The sequence below is a fragment of the Schistocerca serialis genome, chromosome 2 (assembly GCF_023864345.2).
Source record: "Schistocerca serialis cubense isolate TAMUIC-IGC-003099 chromosome 2, iqSchSeri2.2, whole genome shotgun sequence".
Classification (NCBI taxonomy): domain Eukaryota; kingdom Metazoa; phylum Arthropoda; class Insecta; order Orthoptera; family Acrididae; genus Schistocerca; species Schistocerca serialis.
Window position 1 is genome coordinate 507,802,601 of NC_064639.1, and position 8,336 is coordinate 507,810,936.

An 8,336-nucleotide genomic window follows, 5' to 3' on the forward strand; every position below is an offset into this window, starting at 1 on the left:
TAACAAACTTTTGTGCCTTGAATGTGGGCTGTGTGTTCTCCTTTCTTGATACATATTTTTGGTTTATACGTGTGTGTGTGTGTGTGTGTGTGTGTGTGTGTGTGTGTTTAAAATTCTTGAGATAATGAACTACCAAAGAAAAATGAGGATTTTGTTTAGAGAAGTAGGATGTTGTTATATGAGTAGTAACTTATTCCTTTACTCACTTATTTCAGGGAATAAAATTGCCATGTTCCTGGCTGGTTATCCAAAAATGTTATTTGTTGATGAATGTTGCTTAAAGACCAGCAAGTAATAAGCAATACTGTATATTATTGATATCTCAATAAAACATCCTACCTGATCACTGTACAAAATAATGTGTGTGCATTCATTATTTAGCAATTACACAATCACTGGTCAGTTAGCAAATAACTTGTAACTGATCTTTTTTATTTCCAGAACACCTTTTATTATTATTATTGTTGTTGTTGTTGTAGTTGTTGTTGTTTCTCATGGATACAACACAGTATTGTATTACTGTACAGAGAGACTGCAAAGAATAAGTGTTATGCCTTATTTCTGTTTGGTATATGAACATACAACAACTTTAGAAGAAAAATACACAAGAATATTGCAAGTTTGAATCATCCAAAATGCCTTAAAAAGTAACAGACAGTAATTTGCATTTTATATAGTACAGCCTGCTGGATATAAATTGAAGTAATAATTTGTGTAGAAGAAGTAACATGTTTCATGATCCTGCTTCACACAGAATATCCATCATTTCTTGTGCCTGGTAACTGTCTAATAGTAGAAAGTAAGTAACAGATCCCAAATGTTTTCATAATCCTTCCCCACAGAAGGTCCTCTACTGGCAAAATCTTTAATTAATACCAGACAAAACAGTTTCAGTTAACTTAGGTTCCACTCATTGCCTTGGGCAACATAAATTTTGTCCTGTCTTTTATAACTTTTAGTGTAATACTTATTATGTCATAGATACCACAGTATTGTCAGTTTCACCAAAACAGTGATGAAGAGTATCACACATCAGTACCATAGACAGGCCATTCTCCACTGCCAATGTTGTTTTTATTGCTGAATTTCATTTGAACAGTGATTTACATAACCACAATTGGAGATAAAATAATTTGCAATTAAACTTTGTTCACTCCCTGTCAAAGGTCAGAGTACTGTTTTGTACTATAGTGCTGAGGTCTTTCCCAGTCTACTTCCAGACAAAAACTTACAATTTGAGAAGCTCTTTAGGAAACTGTTTAAAAAAACTTCGTAAACATTTTGTAATTTAAAACCTATTTTATTAGTTACTTAATAGACAAATTCAGCATGGAGGTATTGATTATTCCTTGAGTATTATCACAGCAGTCATGTAAATATTGAGAAATTGGTGCTAGATAAAGAGCATCTGTTTAGTACAATCAAGCAATAGATAAGTTTAACATAGTCACAATTTTTATTATGTTTAAGGAAAAACAGGAATACAGCAGTTTAATGGTAGCTAATCATTTCCACATAATTATTATTTACCAATAACATTTCTGTGATAGTGTAGCCATGGTGGGCTCCATTTCCCCAGAATTTCGCATCTACAGAACACAGTGTATGAATCAGTAAATCAAACAGAGAGATGTTCATATACTTAAGAACAGAAAACCACTTAGGATTGTGTAACTGTCTGTAGAGTTGATAGAAGAATAAAATAAGGAGTGAAAGATGTGTTGTATAAAGTGGTTTTGAATTAATTAATTTTTTGGGTTATTCCACTTAGTACTAGCTAAGGTAAGAAGTATGTCACATATTAAGAGTCCAGTTGAGGAGTGTTGGAACAGGTGACACCTATTAACAAAATTTTATACCATAATTTCTAAAACAATCTACCTTTAATGACATGTATAAAACATAGCTATTTTAATATATGAAGCTGAGGATTACACTTGTCTGTACAACAATATTTTTCCACCGTATTAAGTTAAAAACAGGCGTGGAACAACTGTTGTGATTTCATTAAAGGTAGACTGTTCTAAAAATTACATAATTTTTCAGTACAGTGCAATATATACATTTATATAAATATAAGTATATGGCAGAGGGAATTTGGGATTGTGCCACAAATTAGGATTTCTTCCTGTTCCAGTTGTATAGGGAGCATGGGAAGAATGACTGCTTAAATACTTCTATGCATGCTATAATTAGTCTAATCTTGTCTTCATAGTCCCTCCAAGAGTGATTCATAGGAGGATGAAAAATATCTTTAGATTCTTCATTCAAAACTGGTTCTTGAAACTTGGTAAGTAAACCTTCTTAGGAAAACTGAGTCTAGCTTCAAGTATGCCAATTTGGATTTATCAACATTTTCTAACACTCTCTCAATAAGCCAAACAAATCTGTGGCCATTCTCACTACCCCCCCCCCCCCCCTTTGTATCGATCACTATGCCCTATTAGTCCTATGTCATATAGGTTCTATACATTTGAGGAGTATTCTAAAGGCTAGGGTGATTTGTAAGCAGTCTCCTTTGTACAATGACTGCATTTTTCCGGTCTTCTACAAATGAACAGAAGTCTGACACCTGTCTTTTCTATGAGTGAACTTATATATATCATTGTACTTCATAGCTCTACGAATTGTTGCATCCAGGTGCTTGAACAAGTTAATAGATTCCAGGGTGACTTATTGATGATGTAGTCACAGGGTACTAGTTTTCTACATTTTTGAACATTCAAAACAACAAGCTAGTATTTGCACTATTTTGAAATCTTGTCAAAACCCTGAGTACATTTGTGCAGTTTTGTCCAGATAAATATGAGAAAGGATCCCAACACACTTCCCTGGGTGTGACTTCTTTATCTTATTCAATGTTATCTTGAATGACTGTTGCACAGACTGGTGTAATTTTCACAGTTTTGTATTATGTCAACAAAATACTGAAGCTTGTATTCGGATTCCGTAAAATTTAGATTGTTTTTGGGCAGCACATATTATGAAGTGGTTTCATTGTACCGAAGCATATAGCAGATTAGGCTCTGATGGGTTATTTTATGCTACAGGATTCCACATGTTGAGTCTACACTTTACCACGTACATTTTACCATTTGTTAGTTGACTGACTTTTTATTGGTACAGTTTTACCATACAACACAGATTGTACAAATGATGTTGGACAAATCAAATTAGCATATTTAGCATCAGCAAAAGAGAAGTAGAAATTAAGAGGGTTCATACTCCTTTTAACTAAGTTTATCAGTAATTGTTTAAGTAATATTTATTTTTACATTTACAGAAATTCATTTACAGAACAGAAACATTGCTTTATTAGAAATGCCTTAGTTTCATTTTAAACATTGGATACGTTTACATTCTTTGGTATAGCATTGTGTAGTATGACACCAATGATGTTAATTGCATTCCACTGACAAGGTGTTGTTCTGAAATATATTTGGTATGTATACTGATTGCTCTCTGGTGCAGTAGTTGCATGAATAGAGCAAAGAATGAAGAAGAAATGAGAAAAGTGGGAGAGCAAAGACAATTACTGGATTTAATAAAAAAAAGAAAGCAAAACTGAATTGGACATACCAAATATTATGGGCATAACACACACTTTTTCCTCTGAAAAAATTACCTCCAAAATTTAGGTGTATCTTATATTCAAAATTAATATGAAAATATCCAGTGTTTGAATTAAAATTCTCACCAGTCTTAAAAATGGCTACATATTTGATGCCACAGGAAACCTGTCTCTGTCTGGCAACAATGGATCCAACTGGCAGCAGCAGTGCATTGATGCAGTGGACATGAGTTGTGGGGATTCAAGAGCTTGCTAACACTATCCCACTCCCACTTCATCACAAACCCAGAACACTGTCTAGCCTTAGCACACTGGACTCGCATTCGGGAGGACGACGGTTCAATCCCGCATCCGGGCATCCTGATTTAGGTTTTCCGTGATTTCCCTAAATCACTCCAGGCAAATGCCGGGATGGTTCCTTTGAAAGGGCACGGCCGACTTCCTTCCCCGTCCTTCTCTAATCCGATGAGACCGATGACCTCGCTGTTTGGTCTCTTCCCCCAAACAGTCCAATCCACTGTCTAGCCTATAATGCATCACTGCAGTCTACAGTGCCAGTGAACTTGAAAGTGATTTGTGTTATCAGTAACAGCACAATATTTTTGTAAGCAGCTAATTTTGTAATGGAAAAAAAAGGGTATTCATAAGATATGGGCTATAAATTGAAAATAATAGCATAACAGCATTTGAGTCTTCCACCAGCAGAAAAAGTCATTTGTGATTAGCAGGCTAGTAAAGAAGAACTGAGAAAAATGAGGAAGATCAAATGTGAAAATAGAGGACTGAATGCAAAATGGCCAAAACTAGAAGATGACATATTGAAATGAATTCGAGGACACCATCAAAATGTCATTGGAATTAATACAAACATGATTCAAATACATGCCCGTAAGCTAGTGCTACAGAGGAACTTGACAGACTGTAAGGGTGGAGCTGGTTGATGCTACAGGTTTATGAAGCATCATGGACTTAACATGTGAAACAAAACCAAAATATCTCAGAAAATGCCATAAGAGTATGCAGAGAAAATATTATCTTTCCATCATTTTATTATTCAACATTGAAAGAAAAGCAGTGTGGAACTAACCCAAATAGTGAATATGGACGAGTCTCCTCTGACATTTGAAGTGCTGAGTAACACAACTGTTGCCATGAAAGGTGCTAAAACTGTAACTATAAAAACAAATGGACTTCCAAAGAAATACACTATACTTTTGTACTTTCATGTTGTGCTGACAGTACTAAACTTAATCCAATGATCATTTTGAAGTGCAAAACAATGCCAAAACCTTCAGAAATGCCACTAGGTGGTGGTGTTCACGTACGTGACAGGGGTTGGATGGACAAAGCTGGTGTCAAATTATGGGTTAACAAAGTGTGGGAGAGAAGGAAATGTGCTTTATTGAAGAAGAGTTCTCTTATTGTGCTAGATAAGCTTAATGGTCATTTGAAAAACTCAGTGAAAAAGAAAAATTGAGACAGGAAAATACAGAGCTTGCTGTTATTCTGGGAGGACTTACTTCACAATTGCAACCTCTTGATGTCTCAGTAAATAAACCATTTAAAGTTAATATGAGAGGGGAATGGAACATATGGGTGGTGGATGAAACCCAACATGAATTCACCCTGAAGGCAGCTTTAAAATGACTTACAAGCAAACAAGTGAGTCTGTGGACAAAGCAATCATGGTCTATAGTGAGAGAAGACATTATTGTTACGAGGGGGGTTGAAAGGTTTCAAACCTAATAAATCTGTGGGTTAGAAGTATAGGACACTACGTCACAGTTACTAAATTTTACAGGAGAGTAATTTGAAGGTGTTTTACTGTGTTCTCCCTTAAATATCTAGCCTGTTAATTGCATCACCATAACGAAATTTGGTCAGTTTACACTTTGAACATTAAGTATCATGTTGCATCACATATAATAGTCTTTTCTTCATTTTGTACCAGTTTTGCAGATATATAATGGACATGGTGTTGTATACCTCTCATAAACATGTTGCACTGTGTGGCGTAGTGCTCTTGGCATTTAACGAATAATATTACTCAGTGACATTAATTTCATAGTAAGAATCTATTACATGAATAGAACTTTACCCACATTGTGGTACAGCTTGCTGTACAAACATAAATGTCACATTTGGTCCTAAATCACATCTATATCTTCTTCTGGATAGTCAGTTATGTTTGTATTACATGTATGTTCCAGGTTCCTATAAAATGCATGACAAACTGAAGGGATGTATGGCAATAGTGCCATTAAATCATTATATTTCTGCAGCGAAATAGGTCTTGGGACATCTGAGAGTTGGTTCAAATCTGCTAGAAATGTAAGTCCATGTCTGCACAACCTAATGAATTCAGCCTGTTTGTTGTCACCATCAAAAGATATTTTGAAGTACAGAATTCTCATGTTTTCCTGTTTTACTTGTACGTAAATTAACACACCTTGATAACATATCCATTTTTCTCTGAACAAGGGGAGGCCTTTCAAAATCTTTTGTGGCATACAGTGAATTAAAACTTCTGAAATCTTGAAGTTCCACATTATGAACAATGTATTGCTGGAAGTGTGTCTTACCAATTGTTGCCAGTCCCAGGGTGTTGAAATGCTCATATTATTCAATTTCTTCTGTTTCCTCTCTATCAATGCATGAACACTGTCAACCTTCATATGGGTATGACCTTTTAGTAGAAACTTCTGAGTTATGGTCATAATTTGTGGACACTTTTGCAGTAACCAGAAAAGACGAAAGTGTGATTTCTTCCATGTCACTGTCAGGTATGACACTATCTGCCCACTTCAAAATTGCTGTTCCAGTTTCGTTTCTGCTTCACCCTCCTTTTGGCTCATCCCACATCATACAGTGAACTGAAAAATCTGATGCATCATACAAGGTAAAATTTAAGGCCCAAAGTTTCCTTTTATAGAAACTAATACTATTTGATATGAGTGGGGATGGCAAACATTTCTGAAGGTCTCTGGTTAACACTTTGTGAGTTGGTGTTCCTCTTGCCTTGTTTGTGTCATTACTTTTTAGAAGATACATGTTTTTTTTATTCATTCAGGTGAGCAGTATACTCAGCTTAAACAGATTCTTTTTTACTTTTCAGCTTTGCCTGAAACATATCACAGGTTTCATTTTCAGGTGGTTTGAATGACTAACTGAACTGTTTATTAAAGATGTCTGCATAAAGCCATTTTTTACCCCTTACCTCTAGGTCAATATTGTTTTGAATACAGTCATCTATGTATACGTCATACATTTTTTATATGTTCATTTCTGGTCCTAAATGTTTCCTGACACTCTTTTCTCTACTGTAGTGACTTTCATACTGTGGGAAAGAAGAAATATGTCTTTTCATATCTTCAACAGTTTCATGAGGTGCTTTCCTGCTTGGAGTATGCCTACCCATTTGATCTTTTCTTACTACTCCACCTGGCTCCATGTTTTTTAAAATGTCTACTACAACTGTATTTGAGATAGAAAGCGTGTTCAAAAACTTAATATTGCACCCTTAACTCGTCCACCATTTACAATTTTATCTTTACACTTATTCGAGGTTAAGTTTCTTTTTCTTGAACAAGTTGTTCTACGTTGCTCAACACATTCACCAACAAATTTCCTTTTCATATCTGTAGACATTTCCTCAAGCCAGTATGAAAGAAAAATCTTGTCTTTCAGTTTCAGGCCGTTTTTCTGAGAATTTCATCCTACACATGCATGGAGGCTGCAGTACTTTAGCAGGAACAGTCCTACTTTTTTAATTGACGTATTCTTTCCCACCAGCTACTTTGCATTTACAGACATTACAATTCCATTCATCTGTATGAACTACACGCTTTTCACCATACTGTGGAATATTAGTTTCATTTTTTACTTTCCTTTCCACACGTTCATTCGTTTCTAGAACTACACAATATTTTACAACACTTTCACTATCACTGCTTAAGTATAAATCTACAGTTAGTATATTCGGTATTTGTTGTTCATTTGCGACAGTTTGAACATTACTGTTGTTTTTTTTAACCTATTCATTGATTGATTTCATGTATTGTTATTGTCATCCGAATCAGAACTTGTCCCACTTGAAGGTTCATAAGTTTTGTCACAATCTGAGTCATCCTGTTCGTCGTTACTCAGATGCTCCCCTACATCTTCTTCGCTGCCAATAGTATGATAGATTAGTATTTGATTCTGAAACAAAACAGATCATATAACGGTTCCTGATCTGGTGAAACACAAATGCCTTATAAGTTAGGTTATGTTTACAACCACATTATTTATTAATATAACGACTGTAGAAAACATTATAGTTTACCTATTGAGGCAGCACTATTACTGCCTTTAAGTAATGTCATAATTTTGTACCCATGAGAGTTTGGATTCATAATTATTAACTTCTATGAAACACACACTGTAGATAACACTGTCAAATTCCGTGTAAAACTGACTGGACTGACCTTAGTTCACACTACCACCAACAGAGTGTGCAGAAGTAAACAGCATTATGTCCAAATGGTGTTATATACCTCAAAGGTAAAGTGGTCTTGGTGTCATTTCATTGCACCGTAATTCTGCCAATATTCGATGTAGGACATAGTGTGGTAAACCTCTGAGTAGAGAACAAGAAACTAATATGATCATGCCAATAATATCATTTTGGCCAAAAATGGACATAGTATACACTAATACACTTGTGGGCATGCTCAGATAACTGCTGCAAACCAATCAAATAAAAAGTCTCCAATTTCAAGTCCAA